Source organism: Hemitrygon akajei, chromosome 9 (assembly GCF_048418815.1).
Source record: "Hemitrygon akajei chromosome 9, sHemAka1.3, whole genome shotgun sequence".
Lineage (NCBI taxonomy): Eukaryota > Metazoa > Chordata > Chondrichthyes > Myliobatiformes > Dasyatidae > Hemitrygon > Hemitrygon akajei.
In genome coordinates, this window is record NC_133132.1 from 44,745,921 (window position 1) to 44,771,592 (window position 25,672).

General features: G+C 42.3%; 1 protein-coding gene across 11 annotated transcripts in view; it reads left to right on the plus strand.

The window, feature by feature from the left end:
* The window catches only part of sobpa (sine oculis binding protein homolog (Drosophila) a), a 305,749-nt gene that overhangs the window by 162,745 nt on the left and 117,332 nt on the right, over nucleotides 1-25,672 (plus strand). The gene's annotated exons all lie outside the window — the stretch shown is intronic.

Consider the following 25,672-nt stretch of genomic DNA (forward strand, 5'->3'; position numbering starts at 1 on the left):
TATCATATCCTTATTCAGCATCAGAATTTGGCAATAAATGTTATTAACATCTATGACAAATAACTTGCAGACATTTGGTTTTCTTAAAGCTGTAAAGGATACTCTGTGCTGAAATAAGTTATAAATTTGCGAATGCACACTTTAGGGTATAATGAGCACCAGAGCATTGATTTTGATCTTGCCATCATTCCCAACTATCTTGCTTATTGAGCAAGAAATTATTGTTCAAGGAATGAATCTGTCTTTCATGGTTCCTTGATAAGCGTTGAAGGAAATACTGATGCCTTCCTCGAAAGAATCGGCCTTGTATAAAGAGAGAAGTGAACTCTATGATTACTTTGATTTGCTGTGGAGGTGTCGGTTTGAATTTGTTTTAATTTCTTGTAGCTTGTGTAAACAACCTGTAGATGTAACGTTAACGGAATAGTGAAGTAATAATGAATATAAATGAGAGATTCTTGAATTGGTCCTTGCTGCTATTTATTTGGGAGACTTCTGGTCTCTGTCGAATCAAGGAGCTCAGATACTGTCAGAACAAAATCATCAAATCAAGGTTTTGTCTTCTAAACGTCAAGTTGTTCTGGTCTTGAACTACTTTTGATTAAACTTTAAGTTGCAGGTGTTGAATGAGATGAGAGTGCAGCTTCAGGTTGATTGTGGTTCCGGATTTTGTTCACGTACTCGGTTACTCTTGTCAGTGCCTTTAATGGAGGTGTGAAGTGTGCGCCCTTCGGGCTTCCCTATGTTGATATCTGATCACTGAATGGAAAATTCATTCTATTATTTCCTTTTAAATTACGACACAACATGATCACATGAATGTCTATTTTCTTCAGTACATGCTGCTTGTATCTTGGTTTTATAATGGTTTGTACATTGTTTCAAAGGATGTAAAAGTCACGAATGAGAAACCATTGAGGCTGCCTGTTTTCATTTCCGCATGTGAATATTTTTCTTGGGGTAGATTGACACTGTTGATGAATGGGAGATGTTAGTGAAGTAACGCTTCCAATGATTGCTGTCGGCAGTGTAACAGTTCTGTCCGGTAGCTTGCTCTTGATAATTTATCATATCATATTGTGCAATCTGGCTATGAAAATTATTGTGTATTTAGACAATTTTGAAGTAAAATCGGTTTATTCTCCTGAAATGCCACCTTTCTTGAGCTAGATATTTCAGTGATAATATTGCAAGTTACGTTTGCCCTCAGTATAAAACTGGATAGGGTTGTGAAGAGGATGCAAAGAGAATCCAAGGTAACTTGGGCTGAGAGAGTGAGAAAATAATGGCACAGGTATTGTATGGATAGACTTTAACACAAAAAGCAGAAGTGTCCTTAAAATGTAATAGATTGGCAAATGATGTACAAAGAGATCTCTGTGTTTCTGCACTCCAGTCAGTGTATATATAAAAAAATTCAGGACCGTAGATATGTAAGTTGTGAGAAACTTCCCAGCCCCCCCCCCCACCAAAGCAGAGCTGGGTAAAATCAGGGAGCGCAGAGGAAGATTGAGCCTGGAGCAGGTCAGCCATGCTTGCATGGAACATCAGAGCAGGTTTTTATTTTATTTATAAATGCATTCTGGCCCAAAGAGGGCACTGCCCAGCCCCCCACTTAACCCTAGCTAACCACAAGACCAATTAACCTACTAACCGGTGCATCTTTGGAACGTGAGAAGAAACTGCAGCGCCCGGAGGACACCCACATGCTCGCGGGAAGGATGTACCAAAGTGTCGGAATTGAACTCTGAACTCCGAAGCCCCGGCCTGTGATAGCGTCGCACTAGCCGTTGCGCTGCCGTGGCGACCCGCGTGGCCTGTTTCTGCTAATTTAATGTCCTTGTGCACAAGGCCTGAGTTGGAAGGCACGGTGAATAATCTGACACATTTCTTTCCAGCACTGTGAAATGCTGAAGTCTGTTTTAAACTGGCTGATGATATTTGCATTTTAACAGAGGAGCATGCCACCTGGTTCAGGCTGTACAGCAAAAGCTGCAAGTCTGTTTTCCCGGCAGCTATCCGCATCACTTTTGATTTCTGAATGGTGTGCATTCCAAACACTGCTGTTAGTTGTTTTTAGAGCAGTGAAGGAAGGGTAAGGGCAACGAGGTTGCAGTATTTTGTTCTTTCATCGAGTTGGAGCAGGAACAATGAGCTTCATGGAGTCCTTCAGTGCTGTAGAGTTCTCAGCTCAGCTGAAGGTTGGATCAAAAATATCATTTTTCAGTTTTTTTTCCCCTGGGCTGACATTCAAAGCACACTGAGCAGATGTCCAGAAGCAACCATTTGCATTCACTCCCATCTGCAGCCGTCTCAAAATGAGATAAAATGCCCACAAGATACCCTAATGTCACGCCTTGTAAAAGGAAGTTCAACAGCGATCTGCAGATGATCTAAAGTTTAAACAAAAGATGCAGGAAACACTGCCGGCCAAGCAGAATCTGTGGTCCAATATTCTCAACAGGACTGGCAAAGAGAAATTAGTGTTGTCTATCCTGTAGGGCATTAGCACAGCTCCGCTATAAGCAACGCAACACTGTCAGAAAAGTATAATCTGCTTCTGGAATCGATGTTAGCCCATTTGGTCTCACCCTATCAGGAACATTCCCTTTATTCTTCCTTTCCTTTTCCCACTTTGTCTGCAACCGAAAACCAGTCAACTTTCTACCTTTACCAGATTTGACAAAAGCAAGAGACTGTTTCATTTTCCACCGCTGTTGCCTGGCCTGCTGAGCGTTCTCGGTTTTAATTGCAATGAGGTTTTGTAACGTGCAAACTGAAAATGTGAGATGTACAGATTTTAAAGTTTGTCAACCAGCAGAATACCTTTTCAAATGTAATGTAAGAAGTTGCTGTAGCTTTTACTGAGATACAGCATGGAATGAGCCCTTTTAGCCACACCACCCAGCAACCCCCAATTTAACCCTATCCTAATCACAGGACAATGACCAATTAATTAGCCTTCCTACTGGAACATCGTTGGACTGTGGGAGGAAACCCACGAGGTCACAGGGAGAATGTACAAACTCCTTACAGACCGCAGCAGGAATTGAACCTGGGTCACTGGTACTGTAAAGCAGTGTGCTAATCACTACACTACCATGCCGCCCCATTGAAGTATGCACACAACAAATTCCCGTGAACACTTAATATAATAACACCAGATAACTGTCTCCCTTCTGATTGAGAGAGGCTGTCCTTATCAGAAATTTACCTTGAAATATTTTGCATCTGTCTTGGAAATCTTTGAAAATCTCATGAAAGACGATGCATGTGTAGCATCCGTGCCCCCAGTTTACCCCCGTTCGCCTAAGGTGAACCATCGTCGCCCCGCCAATAGTGCGATGCTTCGGTGTAAATTCGATGTAATGCCCCCCAGTACCCGCTCGCCACACAAATATCAGACAGTACACCAAAGGCAAGTAAATAATTGCAACTTCATAGTTATTTCTTAGTGATGGGTTAGTAGAAACAGATAACCTAAAGGCGCCAAATCAGTAAGTTTATCAGTTTGTGCACATAATATTTTAATACGTTGGAGCTCACGCCTCCGGTTCCATCCACAATGACCTTCCGAGCCTTCGGCCACCATCCAAACCGCCGACTTCCAGTATCCGCTGCCCTGGAACCGCTGTCCGCTCCTCACACGCCCGTCCTCCTCGCTCACCTCCCGAAAAAGACCGCGAACTCCTGCTCAGCTCACACATACTAGATAGCATAACAGTTCTCCATTGGTTAGTTCCCCCCTCCCCCTTATCTGCAGTCATAACCCAAACATTCCAGACACAGAAACCCATTACAGCATGAAATAACATTACAGAGAAGCCATTTTGTTAGCCTGAACAGTTAACACCACAGTTACTGGTACTGAGAGCCCTACACGTGCAAGTGTGAAGAGTGTAGTACTCCCTAAGTACAGTGATAGAGCATTGCCCATACAATTGGGCTGAAGTGTTTGGAGCTGGCTTTGTTCCAAAAACCTTTGGCTTGCTGTACTTGTAGAAGTTTGGATGTATAAAGCTAACTTCTCTGGCACATTTGAGCTACACAGTTGGCATGAATGAGCAGGGCCAAATGACCTGATTCTGTGCTCTATGAAAGGTTCAAAGGTTCATTTATTATCAACTCGGAGGTTCACCTTCTCCAGGCAGTCACAAAACAGAGAAAGAACATAGAAGTCGTCCAGTGAGAAACATCAAACTCCCAACCCCCCCCGCACTAAAAGAACGGCTTCCCAATCATCAACCCCTAAACCCCCTCCTCTACACAAAGCACAACAAGAATATCGACCCCCCCAAACAACCCCTCCCTCACACAAAAAAAACTAACAGAACGCATCAAGAACATCGACCCCCAAACAACCCCTCCCTCACACGAAGAAAACTAACAGAACGCATCAAGAGCATCAACCTCCAAACCCCTCCCCTCGCATAACAAAACGGAAAGTAGGCGAAAAAACACAGACTATAAAAACCATAAGTGTGAAAAAGTCCACAGTACATAAACAGTCATCCAATCCATAAACGCAGAGCCACAAAATGTCCTCTGACGTTCATTAAAAGAGAGGGACACCACGCGAGGCAGAGACCTACCCACCTGCCACGGTGAGCCACACAGCGATAGGCTGCTCACAGACAAGCCAGGCAGTCAGCACTGGCCTCTCGCTTGCCTTCCGCATTTGCTTCGATGTCTTAATATTCCTCGACATTTTAATTGGCGAAATGGAATTGAACATCTGCTTGTGTCCCACCTGTAAGTTTCTTCGCTTCAAGGCCGTCCGAGTACGCACTCACTTCCCAGAGTCTTCTCCAAGACAGCAAAGCGCTTGGTTGCTCAGTCGATTTCCAAACTGTAAAGCACAGGATCTAACGGTCCCACCCAGAAACACATTATAGATGAAAAACGTACGTAAGAGAAGAAAAATAGACATTTTTGTGTGTTACTGAAAAATGTCAACCAATGCAGTATTGTACGCTAGCACCATCTTGACATTGAGTGTGGAAGGTATTCAATTTCTGGTCAATTGCTGCAAGGGGTGGGGTGGGGGGGAAATAGAAGAAAGGTAAGATTTAATTCGGTACATTGGCCAAATAATACATGATTAATTGCAACTTTACAATATCTGATTCCACACTTGCTTTTTGCTTCCTCAGTGTCTTTCAATGCAGGTACAAGTGAAACAGGTAGTTTATCTACAACACTGAACCAATGGTTTTTGCAAACGCTGCCGATGAACCATTGTGACATGTTGTGGGCAGTTTACAAAACTTCTAAATATATTTATTTTGAACTACCCTCACTGCAATCTGCGGCCTGTAATTTTCCTTTAAGTAACATACGTTTGAACCATCTTAATGGACTAGTAACATCATAATCTTCTGGTGGACTTAACTCGCAGGCATGCTTTAAGCGTACAAAGGTAAATCGGCACGGCGGAAAGAGGGAGGAATGGAGGACTCCAAGCCAAGCATGAAACTTCCTCTGCCCAGCATCTTGTTAGCAATTGTACAGTTTGCTGGAGAACAAGACTGAGGACTATTCTATTTACTGTTCCATGATCCTGACTGCAGTAGGCATACTGTCAAAAGCTGACATTAAGCAGGCTCTCCATGTGTTGAGTGCTGCCATCAGAAAACAAGAAGCAGCCTTCAGCAGCTCCTTTTGTGTATTGTCGGACACTACAATCAGGCTTGCTCGAAGAAATCTTTGCCCAATTACCAACAGCGTATTACTTGCAGCACCAGTGGTCCCAACGTACTCAACCGTGGTTATACTACAATTGGGAATGCCTACCATTCCATGCCTAGACTACATTTTGGGAAATTTGATCATCTGACTGTCCTCCTACCAGCTTGCAGGCAGAGGCTACAGAGCAAGGCTCCAGAGATGAGGACAACAAAGAGGTGGTCGTGGAAGGTAGAGGAGCAGCTATGGGATTGTTTCAAGTCAGTGGACTGAGCCATGTTCAAGTACTCATCAGGGGATTGGAGCAAGTACACCATGGTTGTCACAGACTTTATAAAAACGGTCGTAGACAAGTGGGTCCCCACAAAGTCATTTTGCCAGCCAGAAGCCCTGATCTGCTGAGGGGCAGTTGGGTGGCATTCAGGCCAGGTGAGCAAATTAAATACAAGAGTCCAGGTGCAATCTCACATGCAAAGTGACAGTTCTGGACCGAACTTGAATTGCTGAAGGATGCTCGACAACTGTGGCAGGGCTTGAATAATATCACCTCCTACAAAGTGAAAACAGGACTTCGCTCCCAGATGAGCTCAATGCCCTTTATACCCATTTTGACCATCAAAACGTGGAGGCACTTTCACTAACTCCCACAGCCTCAGAGGCCGACGTGAAAGTATCCTTCATGGGGGTGAACCCAAGGAAAGCGTTTGGCTCAGATGGCGTACCTGGCCGAGCACTAAAGACCTGTGCTGATCAGCTGGCTGGAGTGTTCACTGATATCCTTAACCTCTCACTTTGGCAGTCTGGGAGGTATCCACCTTTTCGGTGTGCTTCAATTGTACTAGTGCCCAGCCATAATGTGGTAAGCTGCATCAATAACTATCGTTCAGTAGCACTTACATCCACTGTGATGAAGTGCTTTTGAGAGACTGGTGATGAAACACATCAACTCCTGCCTGAGAAGCATCTTGGATCCATTCCAGTTTGTCTACTGTCACAGCAGGTCAACAGCAAATGCCATTTCATTGGCTTTTCACTCAACTCTTGAACATCTGGGCAGTGAAGATGCACACATCAGGATGCTCTTCATTAATTACAGCTTGGTGTTCAATACTATTATCCACTCAAAACTAATCGATAAGCTCCAAGAAACGTTGCCATAGAAAAGCAGCATCCATTATCAAAGATCCTCACCACCCAGGCATTCTCTTCTGCTGCCATCAGGCAGAAGGTACAAGTGCCTGAGGACTTGCACCACCAGGTTCAAGAACAGCTACTACCCTTTAACCATCAGGCTCTTGAAACAGAGGGGATACTTTCACTTTATCTTCACTCACTGAACCGATACCACAACCTATGGACTCTCACTGAAGGATTCTTCATCTCTTTTTCTCAATATTTATTGCTTATTATATTATTATTTTCTCTTTTGTGTTTACAGTTTTTTTTAACATATTAGTTGCATGTCATGTTGGGGACAATCTTTCATTGATTCGATTGTATTTCTTGTATTTCTGTGAATGCCCGCGAGTAAATTAATTCCAGGGTTATATATGGTGACAAATATATACATTTGATTCAGGCCAGGCATCTTGGTGATAGCGAGGGAAAGTAGTAGGATATCTTAAAATAATGAATGAAAGCACCTGATTTGTTTTCAATACATGTTGTAACTCTCAATCTTAGTTAAGTGGATAATAATCAAAACATTTTCCATCGAGCTTGGTGTAAGCAACAACACTGAGTGTGGTTATGCCATTTTAGCAAACAAAGACTGGAATCACATTACTGAGAATGCCAGAGCCATTGAATTTGTGTTGACTGACGTGACTTTTGTGGTCAATTTATTTAATGCTGGTATCAGCAGAGCTAAAAGAAAAATCGGATTAAGTGGTTTTAAATCCCCAGATATTGTTTAGGATAGGTTGTTGTTAAAGGAAAATAAGCTTGTCTCCATTGTGTTAAGATTCCTCAAATTACCATTTTGAAGGTAACTTTGAGGAGTGGGTGTGATTGGGTGCCGTTGCTGGCTTGACCACAGATGTTCAAATACTTGAATTGCAAGTGAAACCTCCAAGCTACCTTTAACACAATTGCTTATTATCATCCAGTAAATGGTTACTGCAAAAAGTAACAACAGAGGCCAATTAACTAATGAACTTACTCTCACACACCCTGTGTTATTGACAAAATTCCCCTCTGGACTGAAATACATTGCCATATCACTTACGCTAATCGGTGGTTTTGAAGGAACAGCGCAAATGCTTTCTGACACCCAGCCGGCTAATGGCTCAGAATTTGTGGTCAGTCCTTAAGCAACTGTTCTTACCTTCCCAAAACTGGCTGTTGACCAATGTTAATTCAAGGTGTGGTTAAGGATGGGGGACAATGAGATGGATGAAGGGGGTAATACAGCATGAAGCAGGGTGGGCAGCCAATCATTTCACTGCATTCACATAAATGACAAATCAGAAAAGACAAGATTTTAATTAATGTTTTAAGTATTGTGCACTGCTGAATAAAGATTGAACTGTACACATTATTAAGATAGAACTGCAAAATTACAAGTATTCAAGACGCGCACTCAGCGATTCAGGAACAGTTTCTTCTCCTCTGCCGTCCGATTCCTAAATGGACATTGAATCTTTGAACACTACCTAACTTTTTTTTAATATACAGTATTTCTGTTTTGCATGTTCTTTAAATCTCTTCAATATATGTAATTGATTAACTTGTTTTTTATTATTTTTTTCTCTGTTAGATTATGTATTGCATTGAACTGCTGCTGCTAAGTTAACAAATTTCACATCACATGCCAGTGATAATAATTCTGATTCTGATCATTTATTCCTCATGCAGAAACTACAGCCCTTACATTTTTATCTTTAAAAAATTTGCTGTGTAACAGTTTGCCATGTGATTTTAAACCCCACCCAGTCCTCATGTAAAATAGAAAATTTTTCCAGTATGATTAATTTGCAAATTCACAACAATTAACGTGAATCTCCCTTGGCTGTGCTGGCCTCATTAACAGCAGCTTGGGCATCTCCATTGCAAAACCAGAACTACCTTGAAATTGCTCTTTGTTTCATTGTGTAACACAGCGATCGTGATGGGACTACACCCAGAGGCCACTTTATTAGATTGTGGGACCATAAGATGTAGGTGCAGAATCAAGTCAGCTCTGCCATTCCATCCTGACTGATTTATTAAGCCTCTGAATCCCATTCTTTTGCCTTTCCATACCTTTGATTCCCTGGCTAATCAAGAACCTATCAATCTCCATTTTAAATATACTCAATGACTTGGCCTCCGCAGCTGTCTGTGGCAATGAATTCCACACATTCACTACCCTCTGACTGAAGAAATTCCTCCTCATCTCTGTTCTAAAGGGACATCCATCTATTCTGAGGCTGTGCCTTCTGGTTCAAGACTTACCCACAATAGGAAATATCCTCTCCACACTCACTCTATCTAGGCTTTTCAATGTTTGATAGCTTTCAATGAGAACCCTCCTCATTCTTCTGAACTCCAGTGAGTTCAGGCCGAGAGGCATCAAATGCCCCTCGTATCTTAATCCTTTCATAAGGCCATATGACATAGGAGCAGAATTAGGTCATTTGGCCCATCGAACCTGCTCCACCATTCCTTCATGGCTGCTTTGTTATCTCTCTCAACCCCATTCTCCTGCCTTTTCCCAGTAACCTTTGACAGCCTGATTAATCAAGAACCTATCAACCTCTGCCTTAAACACATCCAATGATTTGGCCTGCACAGCCGTCTGTGGCAATGAATTCCACAGATTCACCATCTTTGATGGACCAATTCTGCTGCTACATCTTGTGGTCTCCAGCTAAAGATATCTTTCCACATCCCTGTTTTAAATGTTTTAATCCCTCTATTCTGAGGTTATGCCTCTTAGCCTCGGACTCCCTGACCATAGGAAACATCCTCTCCACATCCACTTTATCTAGCCCTTTCAATTTTCGATGTGTTTCAATTAGATTTCCCCCTCTTCCCCCCCCCCCCCACATTCTTCTAAACTCCAGTGAGTATAGGGTCAAAGTCATCAAGTGCTTCTGATAGGTTAACTTTTCATTACTGGGATCATACGTGAGAGCCTCCTCTGAACCTTCTCCAATGCCAGGATAGGGGGCCTAAAACCACTCACGATACTCCAGGGGTGGTCTGACCAAGGTCTTGTGAAGCCTTAGTATTACACCCTTCCTGTTGTATTCTTGACCATTGTATTCTTGTCCTCGAGGAATGAGTGCTGACATGGCATTTGCCTTCCTTATGTAATACCCTGGTTTAAGATCATATTTTATTTCAATTGCACTGCTGGTAATTTTGTTTTTGCATATTTTCTCAATGCAATCAGTGTTCCTTGAATTACATTATGCAATCAAGTATTTTAGTTTTTCTGTTTAGAATTAAAATTCAGTTGGTTAAGTTAGGATTGTTGAATTAGCCAGTAGGATTTGTCTTGTTAGCATTTTTTCCCCGAGAGTGCGAGAAAAGAATGGGGAAGCCATTTTGTTTTGCTAGAGAGAGCATTGGATCAAAGAAGGAGAAAGAGGGGAAATGGAAAAAGACTATGAACTCAGCAAAAGAACATTGTGAAATGCTTCCAGAACTCGTTTGGAAGGATAGATATCGCTGTCAGAAATTCCTCATGCAGATAACGGTCTCCCAGAAAATGTGCGGATGCTTTTTGTTACTCAGTTAACACATGATCTTGGAGAAAGTTTGACACCTTGTCCTTGGACGTTGCTTGGATATTTATTTGCTTTGCTTTTCAGGCCCAATTGTTTGGTACCATGAGTAAACAAAGTGAAGCAATTGGATTGACTAGGCAACAACGAGCTCCAGTGATTTCAACAGGCCATGAGATTGATCAGTACACATTGATCTGATTGTGTACCTGACTGTACATGTATACAAAAACAATATGTATACAATCTTAGTGTCTGGGCTATATCCTCCCACATTTCCCTTCCTTATTGCTTCTACATAGCGACGGAGACATAACATAAAGATTTTTACTCCCTCACGTTGTATGATAGATGTAAGAAATAAAATTCTAATTCAGTGATTACATGCACATTATGGACTAATATTTTATATATATGATGGGCCCTTTTATTTTGCATATATAGTATTATTGCTTTTGTTGTAGTTTAAAATAGTTTGTCAATACAATTTCAATTTAAATTTGTACTGGTATGAGTTAAATTATTGCTTCCTGGTGAACAGCAAGTCTGCATGGCTGTGTCAGTATTCATACACTTAACAGTCTACTTCCCTATAAAGGGACTTCAAGCTGTTAGGTTTGCATTTACCCAAATCATATTTACCCTTGAAGTGTTTATTTATTGGAAATGGCCTTCTCATCTCATATTCCACATGCATTGTAGAGCTATGTTGCTATTGGCTTGTATTCACAGTAATAACTAACTCAGTATGAGGCTACAGTGAGAGGGTTACACTTACCACCGACTCAACCTACAAGTTAACCTTTTGGGATCATGCACGAGGACTCCCTTTGCACCTCTGACCTTTTGAATTTTCTCCCCATTTAAAAAATAGCCCATCCCTGTATTCCTTTGACCAAAGTGCATGACTGTACACATCCCTACACTGTGCTCCGTCTGCCACTTCTTTGCCCATTCTCCTAATCTGCCCAAGTCCTTCTATAGACACTGCTTCTGGATCACTTCCTGCCCCTCCGTCTATCTTTGTATCATCTGTAAGCTTGGCCACAAAGCCGTCAATTCCTTCGTCCAAATCAGTGACACATGATATGAAAAGAAGCAGTCTAACACCGACCCTTGTAGCACACCACCAGTCACTGGCAGTCAACCAGAAAAGGCTCCTTCTTGCCTCCTGCCAGTCAGCCGATCTTCTATCCATGCTAGTATCTTTCCTGTTAAAGTAGCTTCATGTGTGGCACTTTGACAAAAGCCTTGTGAGAATCCAAATAAGCAACATCCACTGACTCTCCTTTGTCTACCCGCCTGTTATTTCCTCAAATAATTCCAGCAAATTTGACGGGCAAAATTTCGGCTTAAGAAAACCATGTTGACTCTGGCTTATTTTGTCGTGAGTCTCCAAGTGCCCCAAAACCTCATCCTTAATAATAGACTCCAACAGCTTTCTTCACTGAAGCCAGGCTAAGAGGTGTATAATTTTGTTTCTTCTGCCTCCCTCTCTTCTTAAAGAGTGGAGTGACATTTGCAATCTCTCAGACTTTTGGAACCTTTCCAGAACCTAGTGATTCTTGAAAGATCATTAATACCTCCACAATCTCTCTAGCCACCTCCTTCAGAAACTAGGGTATAGTTCATCTGGTCCGGATGACTTATTAGCCTTCAGACTTTTCAGCTTCCCACCCACCTTCTCTTTAGTAATAGTAACGACACTCACTTCTGCCCCCTGAATGAAGTGGCATTCTGCTAGTGTCTTCCACAATGAAGACTGTACAGAATACTTATTCTGCTTGTCCACCATTTCTTTGCCTCCATTACTACCTTTCCAGTGCCATTTTCCAGCAGTCTGATCTCTCTTTTACTCTTCATATATGTATCTGAAAAAACTTCTTGTATTGTCTTTTATATTATTGGCTAGCTTACTTACATATTTAACCTTTTTTTCTCTTTATGGCTTTTTATATGCCTTTGGTAATTTTTTAGTGTTTCCTAATCCTTCCCACTAATTTTTGCTATATTATATGCCTCTTCTTTTGTTTTATGCTGTCTTTGACTTCCCTTGTAAGCCAGTTAGTTCATCATCCTTTTAGAATACTTCTTTGCGATGTCTTTCCTGAACCTTCCACTGTAATACTGATAGATCAGATTTTGGCTTCTTCTCAAACTGCAGGGTGAATTCTAGTTCATTATGATCACTGCTTCCTAAGGGTCCTTTACCTTAAGGTACCTCAACAAATCTGGTCATTACATAACTCCCAATCCAGAATTGCTGTTCCCCTTGTTGGCTCAACCACAAGATACTCTAAAATGCCATCTTGTATGCATTCTATAAATTCCCTCTCTTGGGGTCCAACACCATTCTGATTTTCCCAATCTACCTGCATATTGAAATCCCCAGTGACTTTTGCAACATTACCCTTTTGATGTGCCTTTTCTATCTCCCATTATAATTTGTATCCCACATGCTGGCTGCTGTCCGGAGGCCTGCATGTAACTCCCATTAGGCTCTCTTTACCCTTGCAGTTTCTAAATTCTACCCACAAGGATTCCATATCTTCTGATCATACAGTATGTCATCTCTTCCTGAGTATTTGAAATGTCATTGTTTTATCAACAGAGCCATGCCACCCCCTCTGCTCACCTGTCTGTCCTTTCAATGCAATATGTATCCTTCGATGCTAAGCTCCCAACCATGATCTTATTTCAGCCATGACTCTAATGCTCACAATGTTCACCCTGCACACATCAGACTTCCAATATAACTCGGAGTCCTGCCATGTGCAGAAGTTCGCTGATGACACGGCCATAGTGGGGTGTGTCAGGAATGGACAGGAGGAGGAGTATAGGAAACTGATACAGGACTTTGTGATATGGTGCAACTCAAACTACCTGCGTCTCAATATCACCAAGACCAAGGAGATGGTGGTGGACTTTAGGAGATCTAGGCCTCATATGGAGCCAGTGATCATTAATGGAGAATGTGTGGAGCAGGTTAAGACCTACAAGTATCTGGGAGTACAGTTAGACGAGAAGCTAGACTGGACTGCCAACACAGATGCCTTGTGCAGGAAGGCACAGAGTCGACTGTACTTCCTAAGAAGGTTGGCGTCATTCAATGTCTGTAGTGAGATGCTGAAGATGTTCTATAGGTCAGTTGTGGAGAGCGCCCTCTTCTTTGTGGTGGCGTGTTGGGGAGGAAGCATTAAGAAGAAGGACGCCTCACGTCTTAATAAGCTGGTAAGGAAGGCGGGCTCTGTCGTGGGCAAAGTACTGGAGAGTTTAACATCGGTAGCTGAGCGAAGGGCGCTGAGTAGGCTACGGTCAATTATGGATAACTCTGAACATCCTCTACATAGCACCATCCAGAGACAGAGAAGCAGTTTCAGCGACAGGTTACTATCGATGCAATGCTCCTCAGACAGGATGAAGAGGTCAATACTCCCCAATGCCATTAGGCTTTACAATTCTACCGCCAGGACTTAAGAACTTTTTAAAAGCTATTATTAATGCTTTTTGAGATAGTGATTTAGATGCATATCATATTTTTTACTGAGTTAAGTATTGTATGTAATTAGTTTTGCTACAACAAGTGTATGGGACATTGGAAAAGAGTTGAATTTCCCCATGGGGATGAATAAAGTATCTATCTATCTATCTATCTATCTATGTCATACTTGCCAACCTCGAACTGCGCTACAAGATCATCTACCTTATTCAGTATACTGCGTGTATTCAAATATAACACTTTCAGTCCTGTATTCATCACCCTTTTTGATTTTAGCAACCGTTGTACTTTAACTCATCACACTGATTGTAATTTTGCCCTAACATCTGCCTATCCTTCCTCAGAGTCTCACTACACACTGCATGTAGTTAAATACCAACTGCCCCATCCTCAGCCCTATCCTCCTGCCCTCCCCAACACCTGCAGCAAACCTGCCCACAAGGGTATTGGTCTTCTTTGAGTTCAGATATAACCCATCCTTTTTGTGCAGGCCATTACTTCTCCAGAAGAGATCCCAATGATGCAGAAATCTGAAACCTTGCCCCCTGCACCAATTCTGCTTCCTGTACGTAATAAAGTGCCCAGCTCATGGTCTTCCACTGCACAAAGTGCTGTGAGCTCAGAGATGCTCTCTTGCACACCTCTGTTGCAATGCATGGTTATCTGAGTGACTCTTGTCTTCCTATCAGCTTGGCCCAGTCTGGCTATTCCCCTCTGACCTCTGCCACGTCATTAACAAGACCCTTCTCTGTAACCTCGAGCCTGTTGTGTGTGAAAATCACGGGAGAACAGCAGTTTCTGAGACACTCAGATCACCCTGTAGGTAAGGCAACACTTTACCTCCAAGCCTTTCGGGGTCACGTACGGTATCCAGCGCTCTCGGTGTGGTGTCCTCTACGTCGGTGAGACCCGACGTGGACTGGGGGACCATTTTGTCAATACCTTTGCTTCTGCAATGAGTAGGATTTCCCAGTGGCCAACACTACCAATCCCCATTCCCATTCCGACATGTTGCCCCATGGGCTCCTGTACTGCCAAGACGAGGCTGCTCACGGGTCGGAGGAGCAATACCTCATACTCTATCTGTTGTACGATCTGCTGAGTGTTTCTCACGGTTTCTATTTTGCATGTTTTCTGGATCACTGGAAGCTTCCATTGCTATTCTATCCACTTCTTGACTTGAAAATTTACCTTTGGAATTAAGTGATTTAAGTACAAGCTTTCAATGTTATCCTTTATTTTAAGATTGTGTCATTGTACAGCATACTTCAACTGTCACTCCAATGTACCATTTCCAAATGTCAGATAAATACACAGACTTTGTTGTGTTACTTAAATTGCTCCTCTACACAAGTTGTCACAATTTCTCTTCTATCTCAACTGCCTCTGTCCCTTCCAGGTTTAGGTGAACTAAACTTTGTTGTGTTCTGAGTTTATGCATTTTCTGCCACGGCTGGAGCAACCAGCTGAGTAGCAATGTACATTGCTGGGTTTTTTTTTTAAAAAGCATACGAACTGCTGTCCCGTTATTCAGCCTGAAGTCCCTTGTGATGTTTGTTCAGTTCTCTCAACCAGATATTTGATTCTGTGGGTTATATACAGTAACTGGGCTTTATGCTATATTGTTTTACACAAATATGGAAGAACAGAACTGAGGGCCATTTATTTATTTAGAGATAGAGCACAGATTAGTCCCTTCGAGCCACACTGCCAGCAACTCCTGATGTAACCCTAGCCTAATCATGGGACAATTTACATTCACCAATTAACCTGCTAATAGTTATGTCTTTGGACTGTGGGAGGAAACCAGAGGACCTGGAAGAAACCCACGCAGTCCATGAGGAGAGCATACAAACTCTTTACAGATGATGTCGGAATTGAACTCTGAATTCCAACGCTCCACAGTGTAACAGAGGCCTGCTAACTGCTACGCTAGCACGGCGCCATTATTCACATTTCTTTCATGGAACCCTCTGTGGTAGAATGAAAGTGTTTCACTCTTATCAATTTCAGGTGATTGTGTAAGTGCTAAGAAGTCAGAAGAGCTCCCCCTCTGAGTTGGGGGGGGGGGGGGGCAGTAGTTTTCCGGTAATTCCTGAAAATGTCATGGTTCTGTGCCACTGTTATCAGGACATGCATTTTGTCAACTTGTCAGGCTTGTTCGCAGTTTAAGATCCCTGTGAACTTGTTTTCAGACTCCACTTTTGATTACTCTTAGCAAGGTGCTATGAACTCTCAGTTCCCCACATTTTGTATAACTAGGGATCTGCATTTATCTTTGGGGAGCTTTGTCTTCATTCTTGCTTTACATACTGTATACACTACCACGGCTGATAATCAATACTGATGCCAAGATACTAACTAGTGATGAACAGCCTTAAACAATTGACTGCAATGTGTCCCTTTAATTTTCTTTGCAATGTCAAAAACAAAAATTGGATCCATTGCTATTATCCTAATGGAGTGAAGTTCTGACAATCACCAACCTTACATAATGATTGGAGTAAAAGTGCTGGCCATTTTCTTTTGTGATTTGAGTGAGCATTGGATAGTTGACATTCAGCAAGTATTTTAATCAGGCCAAGTGGTCTTAAGATGTATAGATATGTGTAGATGTAATTCCCCTTCTTTTACTGATTGTTGTTCTTTGGAAAGGTCTTTTTGGCCATTTTGAAAGACAGTTTCACTGGCTTGGTCTGCAATCTAGACAGTGTTATATCCACTAGCTCCAAGGTCTTTATCTAATCTTCACCGGAAGCACAATTTTCAGCTGTTGCCTTCGCGTTCTGATACTTGAGCATTCATTGTGAAGCCTATCTGAAATTTTCTCCGAAGCACATACATTACGTTTCCACTTGTACCTCATAGCATAGTTTCAGATCCTCAGCTATATGTTTGTCTTTTTCACTATGTCCTTTTGAAGTTTATTCATGCTCTCAAGTAAGAACAGTATGTGATTGTCTCTGTCTGAATAACTGGAAAATCAATGTATTATTTTCACTCCCTATGTACGAATCCTCGTGGAGCTTCAGCGATTCATCTGCCATTGCAGTCACTCTGATATTTTTTCAGTCATGTAATACCACTGGGTTTGGCATACTCTTACATTCCCTAATCAGCCATTTAAAGTATTTTGCGGTCATCTTCAATTGCTGTACAAGAGGTGAATGCGATTGATTTCTCTTGATCACCCTGCCTTGTGACCGCATCTACTCCATAATTCACTGTCATTTGCAAATTTCTCAATTCATTGGATCAGAGTAACATTCACTTACTGCACTCTTCTTTTACACTTCATATGCCACTTGTTGTTCACCTCAATTCCCCTTTTGTCTGTTTATCGTATTGGTGTCAGGGCAAGGTCTGGCAAGAATCTGAATAATTAGCTTTATTTGTCATCAAAACATACCATTAACTGCATCGTTTGCATAAAATCAAATCAATGAGTACTGTGCTGAGCAGCCTGCAAGTGTCACCACGGTTTTGGAGCCAATGTAGCAAGCTCACAGCTCATTAACCCTAACCCGTACATCTTTGGAATGTGGGAGGAAACGGGGAGAGCTTACAGACAGCAGCAGGAATCAGTCCCCAATCTTGTAGGTTGTATTGTGCATCATGACGATAATAACCTAACATCAGTATTGGTCGGGTTGTTCATGGTGTCATGTTTGCAAATGACCTAACCAATTAAAATTGGCTTAATAATGCCACATGCACCAAGATGCAGTGGAAGGCCTTTGTTTTGCATGTATGCAGACAGATCATGCCTATATAATTATACTTGAGGCAGTAAAAAGAATGGAGAGTATTGTGTTATAGTTACAGAAAAAATGCACTACTGGTAGATAAAGTGCAAGTGCTACAACGAGTTAAATTGAGAGATCTGAAAGTTCCTTCCCTTCACAATTGCTTCCAACTTCACCTCAACTAATCTTGAGTTTTTACATCAATTTAGAGCCCAGGTTATTTTGCATACAAATTAGCATTCACTTCTACATAGAAACTTAGAAAAACTACAGCTCAATACAGGCCCTATGGCCCACAATGCTGTGCTGAATATGTACATAATTTAGCAATTACCTAGGGTTAGCCATAGCCCTCTATTTTTCTAAGCTCCATGTACCAATCCGTGAGTCTCTTAAAAGACCCTATTGCATCCACCTCCACCACCGTCGCTGGCAGCCCATTCCACACACTCACCACACTCTGTGTAAAAAAAACTTACCCTTGACATCTCTTCCGTACCTACTTCCAAGCACCTTAAAACTGTGCCCTCTCTTGATAGCCATTTCAGCCCTGGGGAAAAGCCTCTGACTATCCACACAATCAATGCCTCTCATCATCTTGTGCATCTCTATCAGGTCACCTCTCATCCTCCGTCGCTCCAAGGAGAAAAGGCCGAGCTCACTCAACCTATTCTCATAAGGCATGCTCCCCAATCCAGGCAACATCCTTGTAAATCTCCTCTGCGCCCTTTCTATGGTTTCCACATCCTTCCTGTAGTGAGGTGACCAGAACTGAACAAGTACTCCAAGTGAGGTCTGACCAGGACAGGAATTTCACAAATGTCTGTTTTTTTCCAGCACACCCTTGTTAGAAAGGAATCTAAATGGTACTTTCAACTAGTATTACATCACCCTGATTGCATAAACTGTTGTTATACCTTATCTGTGGCAGCTTGAAAGATCTTTGTTGATGTTTCCATAGCATAAAATTAATTTTAACTACAGATATAGCCCCCTTTTTTAATTTAAATTTGGATACTGCCAAAATCTTATCCAAATCAAGCTGGTGGATCCAATTTTGGAAAAAACTTTGGCAACTACAAAATGTGTACATAATTCTGTGGAATAGTCTTGCTATAATTGGGAAATCTGATGCACTGACTGATTAATGACACTTCTATCTTGAAGTTGTCTTATCTTCCATTACTGTCTCTTGTGATGTAAATAAGTTAGTTCTCCATAGTTTGCAAAGGCCTCAAAATTGTGGAGACTTCCTCTCTCTGATATTTTGCTGTGAAACCTTCCTATTGGTGAAGGAAGTACATCCTTGGGTTGCGTTGGCTATTAAAGCAAATAATACATTTCACTGTATGTTTCACTGAACATGTGACAAATAAACAAATTTGATCTGAATCTAAATCATACTGCTAAATTTGTTTTGACTAAGCACATTGACTTCAATCCTTCACGCTCAAAATACAGTATGTGACCACTTTAGAATCAGCATCTGGTTTAATATCACTAGCATGTGTCATGAAATATGCATTGTAATGCATAATGAAATCTATAAATTACAATAGGTACTGTATCTGTAAAAAGAAAATAAGTAGAACAAAAAGAGAAGGAAAATAAAATAACAAAAACTATAAATTAAATAGTACTGTATATATGAAAAAAGGAAATTAAATTGAATAAGTAGAACAAAAAGGGAGGGATAAGATACTGAGATAGTGTTCATGGGTTCATTGACCATTCAGAAATCTGATGGCAGAGTGGAAGAAGCTGTTCCTGAAACACTGAGTGTGAAACTTTTGAGTTGAATTATCCAATATGTACAACATTTTAGCAGATCGAGCCCTTCAATTTGATTTATGGAATCACGCCTGGATTGTATGGCAAGTCCAAGGACAGCGTGGAAAAAGCTTGCATGCTGCAGTTGGCAGGCACAGAAGCTGACTTGTATAGATATACCCACTGCTGCTTTCTTGTGGGTCTCTGCAGAATTCCCAGCAAGCGATCAGCCCTATGTTTTTCCTGTTTTCCTTGACTTCTGATTCCTTGTCCCAAATTTGTATTTCCCACAATTTCTAATGGTTTAGGATTGAAATTTTAAATTGTTAACTTCTGTGCTAATTATTATTGGATTCTAGCGGTCTGTATGGTTTTGAAATCCTTTGTAGTTAGAAGAATGGCTTTCTTGCACTCTGCTTCATGTATGAACTCAGAGGCTTGTGCATAATGGATTCCAGTGAAAGCTGGAGTCTGAGCAGTTATTTCATCATTGTCATTTTATACAATTCCTTCAGACTGGTGATGTTAGACCAAAGTGTTTTCCATTGCCCACTGAGTTCACACTGGTTATAATAATCTGATTCTGTAAGATAACTACATTTTCTTTCACCCTATACTAGTACAATGATTGGAGCTTTCTGAGTAAAAACAAATCCCTCATTCTTGCAACCCATCACCAAATTCCACTGATTCTGGACATTCAAAAATGACAGCATCTGTGGAAAGTTAACAGAATACTGACTAAGGGTCTTCAACTTGAGATTCATAGAACCATGCAACATTGAAACAAGCCCCTTATTTCATTATCTCCATGCCTTCATCAAGTCTATACTTACTAGAACGTAGAAAACAGAAAATCTACAGCACTTACAGACCCTTCGGCCCACAACGTTGTGCTGACCATGTAGCCTACTCTAGAAACTGCCTAGAATTTCCCTAGCGCATACCCCTCTATTTTTCTAAGCTCCATGTATCTATCTAGGAGTCTCTTAAAAGACCCTATTGTATCCGCCTCCACCACCATTGCCGGCAATGCATTCCATGCACCCTCTCTGTGTGAAAGATCTACCCCTGACATCCCCTTTCTACCTACTTCCAAGCACCTTAAAATTATGCCCCCTCACGTTAGCCATTTCAGCCCTGGGAAAAAGCCTCTAGATATCCACACTATCAGTGCCTCTTGTCACCTAAAACACCTCTATCAGGTCACCTCCCATCCGCTGTTGCTCCAAGGAGAAAAGGCCAAGTTCACTCAACCTATTCTTATAAGGCATGCTCTTCAAGCTAGGCAACATCCTTGTAACTCTCCTCTGCACACTCTCTCTAGCATCCATATCCTTCTTGTAGTAAGGTGACCAGAGCTGAACACAGTATTCCAAGTGGTCTTATATAGCTGTAACGTTCTTTATATTATTCCAGGACCTCGACATTCAGTCCTTGGCATTCTGTGTCATGGTGCTCATACAGATGATTTATACACGTGAGACTTTCTGTCTCCATCATTCCTTCAGGTAGTGTGTTTCAGAAATCAGTCACCTGTGTGGATGGGCTGGAGGGGCTAGTTCCCTTCCTCAAAACTGCCCTGTATTTCTCACCCCTTCCTTTTAAACCTATGCTGTTTGGTTACTCATACCTCTGCTAAAGGGAACAGTTTCTCATTGTCACTTCTGTCCATGTTCATCAGAATTCTGGTGCACCCGTTCAGGCCCTCCTCTTTCCAATTCCTCCTCCAAACCTCCTGCCTCCAGCTTTCTTCATCGTGGCAGCAGAATAGAGCTTTAACCAGAAGCCAATCCAAGCATCAGAAGTTCGGAGAGGAGGGGACTTCGATCCACTGCCCCAGGATGAAAGGCAAGAGCAGGTTGCCGCAGCGCTGCAGAGCTTTGACCAACAACCAATCAGTGTTTGGGAATAATTACCAACAGCAAATTAAAGGAAGGCAGGGGCAAGTGCAGCGGCTGTCGTCTGAGTAATCATAGTCAGCGTGGTGATCTAGAGGCTTTAGCTCTTCGAGGCTTCATCCAGAGTAAGCAAAGGAAAGAAGAGCTGAAGGTCTTTTTTCCCTTCTTTATATCTGCTCAGATAGGACAGTAGGGATGACAGGCAGGAGAGTGAAATGCTCCTCTTGTGGAACGTGGGGAGGTGGGGGACCTCCAGTGTCCCTGATGACTACAACTGTGAGAAGTGTATCCAGCTGGAGCTGGAACTGGATGAAGTCTAGATGATTCAGGAGGCTGAGGGGGTGATAGATAAGACACATAGAGAGGTAGTTAAGGTGTCCAAGGTGTTAGGACACAGGAAACTGGGTGACAGTCAAGAAAGGTAAAGGGGTTAAGGAGCCAGTGCAGATCCCCCTCAACAACAGGTATATTACTTTGGATACTGTTGGGGGGGGGGGTGGGATAGGGGATAGGGGATCCGTTAGTTAAGGGAACGGACAAGAGGTTCTGCGAGCGAGAATGAGATTCCCAAACAGTATGTTGCCTCTTGGGTGCCAGGATCCGGGATATCTTGGATCGAGTCCTCAGCATTCTTAAGTGGGAGGGTGAGCAGCCAGAAGTTGTGGTCCATGTAGGTACCAGTGACATGGGTAGGACGAGTGATAAGGTTCTGCTTAGGGAGTTCAGGGAGTTAAGTGCTAAGTTAAAGGGCAGGACCCCCAGGGTTCTGATCTCAGGATTGCTCCTGTGCTATGTGCTAGTAAAGCCTGAACTAGGAAGATTAGACAGTTTAGAACGTGGCTAAGTAATTGGTGCAGGAGGGAGGATATAAAATGTTTGGATCATTGGGCTCTCTTCCAGGAAAAGTGGGATCTGTACAGAAGGGACGGTTTACATCTGAACTGGAGGGGGACAAATCCTAGCGGGAAGGTTTGTTAATGCTGTAATGTTCTATGGTTCTATGGAAGGTTTGTTAATGCTGTACATTGGGGTTTAAACTGGAGTTGCAGGGGAATTTCTGGAACCAGAGTGCAAGAACAGTTAGTGGAGAAGTTGTGGAGGTCAATGTTGGTAAGACTTCAGTCAAAGTTAGGAATCAAAAGGTTGGGCATGGTGTGACTAGTGTCCTGAGCTGCCTATATTTAAATGCAAGAAGTACTGCAGAAGAGGCAGATAATAGTGCTGAAGATGAGGTGCCCTGGTTTACAAACAGGGGCAATGTACAGAGAGGATGCGGCAATATTGCAGTCAGCAGGATGAGTTGCAATGTAAAAGGTGGATAAAGTTGAACAGGGTGAATACAGGACTGAAGGTGTTGTATCTGAGTGCACACAGTGTACAGAATATGGTAGATGAACTTGCAGCACAGTTGCAGATTGGCAATACGATGTTGTAGGCATCACTGAATCATGGCTGAAAGATTATAGCTGAGAACTTAAATGTCCAAGGATATGGTGGTGGTGGTAGCATCCGTCAATCTCGAGAGACCATGGATCTGTGCCTGGAGTTTCCAGGGCGCAGGCCTGGGCAGGGTTGTATGGGAGACCGGCAGTTGCCCAAGCTGCAGGCCTTCCCCTCTCCACGCCACCGATGTTGTCCAAGGGAAGGGCACTAGGACCCATACAGCTTGGCACCAGTGACGTCGCAGAGCAATGTGTTGTTAAGTGCCTTGCTCAAGGACACAAACACGCTGCCTCAGCTGAGGCTCGAACCACTGACCTTCAGGTTACTAGTCTGATGCCTTGCCCACAATATACATTGTGTTGAAAGGATAGACAGGAAGGTAGAGGGGGTGGCATTGCTCTGTTGGTAAAAAATGAAATCAAAACATTAGAAGGAGGTGACGTAGGGTCAGAAGGTGCTGAATCATTGTGGATAGAGCTAACGAACTGCAAGGGTAAAAAGACCCTGATGGGAGTTGTAGACAGACCCCCAAACAGTAGTAAGGATGTGACCAACAAACTACAATGGGAGATAGAAAATGCATGCCAAAAGGACAATGTTACCATAGTCATGGGGGACTTCAATATGCAGGTAAATTGGGGAAAATCAGGTTGGTGCTGCACTCCAGGAGGGGGAATTTCTGGAATGCCAATGAGATGGATTTTTAGAGCAACTCGTGCTTGAGCCCAGAAGAGGATCAGATATTCTGCATTGGGTGTTTCTCAATGAACCAGAATAGGTTAGAGAGCTTAAAAGAACCCCCAGGGAAAAGTGATCATAATATGATCAAGTTCACCCTTGAAATTTGAGAATGAGAAGCTAAAGTTGGATGTATCAGTATTACAGTGGAGCAAAGGGAATTGCAGATGCACGAGAGAAAAGTTGGCCAGAATTGATTGGAAAAGAACACTTCAAGGATGACGGCAGAGCAGGGCTGGAACTTCTGGAAGCAATTCGGAAGGCACAGAATATATACATCCCAAAGAGGAAGAAATATTCTAAAGAAAAGATGACACAATTATGCTAACAAGAGGAGTCAAAGCCAGCATAAAAGCCAAAGACAGGACATAAAATAGAGCAAAAATTAGTGGGAAGTTAGAGGGTTGGGAAGCTTTTAAAAATGAACAGTAGACAACTAAATAGTCATTAAGAAGGTAAAGATGGAATATGAAAGTAAGCTAGCCAATATTATTAAAGTGGATACCAAAAGTTTCATCAGATGCATAAAGTGTAAAAGAGAAGTGAGAGTAGATATTGGACTGTTGGAAAACGATACTGGAGAGGTAGTAATGGGGGACAAGGAAATGGCAGATGAAATGAATAAGTGTTTCGCATCAGTCTTCATTGTGGAAGACACCAGCAGTATGGTGGAAGTTTTAGGTGTCAGGGGGCATGAAGTGTGTGACGTTACCATAACAAGAGAGAAGGTTCTTGGGAAACTGAAAGGTCTGAAGGTAGATAGGTCACCTGGACCATATGGTGTACATGCCAGAGTTCTGAAAGAAGTGGCTGAAGAGATCATGGAGGCATTAGTAATGATCTTTCAAGAATCACTAGATTCTGGAATGGTTCTGGAAGACTGAAAAATTGCAATTGTCCTCCACTCTTCAAGAAGGGAGGAGGCAGAAGAAAGAAAACTATAGCCCAGTTAATCTGACCTCAGTGGGTGGGTAGATGTTTGAGTCAGTTATTAAAGATGAGTCTTCAGTACTTGGAGGCACATGATAAAATGGCTATAGTCAGCATGGTTTCTTCAAGGGAGAATCTTACCTGACCAATCTGTTGGAATCCTTTGAAGAAGTAATAAACAGGATAGACAAAGGAGAATCAGTTGATGTGTACTTGGATTTTGAGAAGGCCTTTGACAAGGTGCCACACATGAGGCTACTTAACAAGCTACGAGCCCATGGTATTCCAGGAAAGACTGTACCATGGATAAAACAAGGATAAAGCAGGAGGCAAAGAGTGGGAATAAAGGGAGCTGGTGACTAGTGGTGTTCCACAGGGGTCTGTATTATGTCAATGATTTGGTTGATGGAATTGATGGCTTTGTTGCAAAGTGTGCAGACAATTTGAAGATTAGGTGGAGGGGCAGGTCGTTTTGAGGTAGTAAAGAGAGTAGAGAAGGACTCAGAGATTAAGAAAATGGACAAAGAAATATAGTGTCAGGAAATGTATGGTTATGCACTTTGGTAGAAGAAATGAAAGGGTTGACTATTTTCTAAATGGAGAGAAAGTACAAAAACGCTGAGGTGCAAAAGGGCTTGGGAGTCCTTGTGCAGGATTCCCTAAAGGTTAACTTGCAGGTTGAGTCTGTGGCGAGGAAGGCAAATGCAACGTTAGCATTCATTTCAAGAGGACTAGAATGTACAATAAAAACAAGGTTGTATTGTTGAAACTGTGAGGCCTCCCTTGGAGTATGGTGAGTAGGTTTGGGCCTCCTACCTTAGAGAGGATGTGCTGAAATTGGAGCGGGTTCAAAGGAGGTTCACAAAAATGATTCCAGGATTGAATGACTTATCGAATGAAGAGCGTTTGATGGCTCTGGGGTTTTTTTTTGTATTAGAATTAAGAAGAATGAGGGGTGACCTCATTGAAACATATTGAGTAGTGAAAGGCCTTGATAGAGTGTATTTGGAGTGGATGTATCCTATGGTGGCAGAGTCTAAAACCAGAGGACATAACATTAGAATAGAGGGGCGTCCTTTTAGGATGGAGATGAGGAGGAATTTCTTTAGCCAGAGAATGCTAAATCTGTGGAATTGTTTGCCAGCTATGAAGGCCAAGTCTTCATGTATATTTAAGGCAGAGGTTGATAGATCCTTGATTGGTCAGGGCATGAAGGGAGAAGACAGGAGATTGGGGCTGAGAGGAAAG